This window comes from Solanum dulcamara, chromosome 9 (assembly GCF_947179165.1).
Source record: "Solanum dulcamara chromosome 9, daSolDulc1.2, whole genome shotgun sequence".
Lineage (NCBI taxonomy): Eukaryota > Viridiplantae > Streptophyta > Magnoliopsida > Solanales > Solanaceae > Solanum > Solanum dulcamara.
In genome coordinates this window covers 63,151,734-63,153,598 of record NC_077245.1, presented here as the reverse complement: position 1 = coordinate 63,153,598, position 1,865 = coordinate 63,151,734, and the positions used below count along the sequence as shown (strand labels likewise).

The 1,865-nt window shown below is 35.4% G+C and overlaps 1 pseudogene; it reads right to left on the bottom strand.

The window, feature by feature from the left end:
• Positions 1–657: 657 nt before the first annotated feature.
• On the bottom strand, positions 658–1,108 carry LOC129903720 (40S ribosomal protein S16-like; annotated as a pseudogene).
• Positions 1,109–1,865: the final 757 nt, after the last annotated feature.

Sequence of the window (1,865 nt, the reverse complement as noted above, 5' to 3'; positions counted from 1 at the left end):
ACTTCTGGAACTTAATTTTAGGCCTGGTTTCCACGGATCCAACCACGACTATAATTTGGGCTCGTGGAATGAACTTCAAAAACTCAAAATTTCAGCCTGAATTCCACGGATGGGATCTTTCTCCCATAGATCAAACCACGGACCGTAGATTGACCTCGTAGAAAGTTCCAACAACTTTTTAATAGGGGTTATTTTGGTCTTTTTTATATTCTTCCTAAGCCTATGCATCGATGTTTTAACTTTAATTAGGGGAGTATATCATATCAACGCTCAGTTTCCCTTTATTCTACGTTATCAACTCCCCAAACTCATAATAAACCACAAGAAAGGCTAAGAACTAGGGTTCCAAGCTTTCCTATCAATTTTTTCTCTCTTGAACTATCATTCTCTCCGGTATGTAAGGCTTCAATGAGGGTATCCTTTCACTCTCATGCCTAAATTGTATTTACTTTGCAAGATTTTACAAAATTGCTTAAATCCAAGTTAAGTTTTTATGTAATTCCTGACATTCATCGTAAGCTTATGTTCTTGAATGTTTTTTTTAAACTAGAAACTTCCCAAAACCAAATTGGTCTTTAAAACAAACACCAAAAGGACACTAACCAAAACATAATTTCAATTACCGTAAATGGTAAGCAAAAGTATTGAAGATTGAAATCAACAATAGGATTTCTGAAACCTAGAACGAGCACTACGACCACTAATTTCTTAGGCTCACAACGCCTGGGATCAACAACAAGGAGAGTCTTATCATAGCAAATGAGAATATCCTTAATTTTCTTCTTCTGCTGCTCATCCACAAATTTCTGGTAAAATGCAACAAGAGCTTTGGCAATCAACTGACGAATAGCATAGATTTGAGAAGTATGACCACCTCTCTTCACACGAATACGCGTGTCGACTCCGGCGAAGCGGTGACGACCTAAAAGAAGGATTTGTTCAAAGGCCATGTACCAAAGGATATTATGCTGGACAAGCTTGATTGGGACACCGTTGATCTTGATCAAACAACGTCCATGTTTGCAGAGGTCATCGCCACTGCTGTTTTCTTCCTCCTGAAGCATTGGACAGATTCCACCGTAGCTGCCGCTGCTTCTCGCTTCTACATTTTTGTTGATTGTTAAAGCGAAAATGGGAGGGATTTTTTTGAATGGTTTCCTTAAGTTCTTAAACCTTATTAAACTAGTTTAGCATAAATTCTACAATTTCTTTAACTTTGATGGTTTTTAAGCATGACATTAGCATGATACTGATTTTAACTTCAATACAGACTATTTGAGATATGATTTTTGAACTTAGTCTCATACCTAATTTAGACAGATTACCTATTTATGAGTAGCAGTATATGTATATTATTTTGGGAGGATTATTTAGCACCAAAAGAATGCGGGTTTAGAAACTCAAGTCCCATAACAACATGCAACTGTAGGATTTGAGTATACCACTAGTTGGTCAACTCCCTTAGCCCTTTGAGGCTCAATGTGTGGATCCACTTTAGATAGATAGGTCTTACAACCTGGCTAGTTGTAGGGTAACCCTTCCAACTAGATTATAAGATGGACATCATGAGATCACATGGTGTATTTCGATTTTAAGAAGCTCCCTAGTAAAAATCTTATTAATTCTATACACTTGAATTATATTTTTGATTTATCAAATATGACAGCTTGAATCTAGTTTCAGTATAAGGCTACAAAAATAAAGTTACCTTTATATATTTGAAAATAAATTCTCAAATGATATTTATACATTGATTTCAGGATGTCTTTCATTTATTTCACTATGTTTATGATTGTTGCAAACTCATTAGTTCTTGTTACATGACGTCACCTAGAATAATTATGTATAGTGTCACCTTATATATA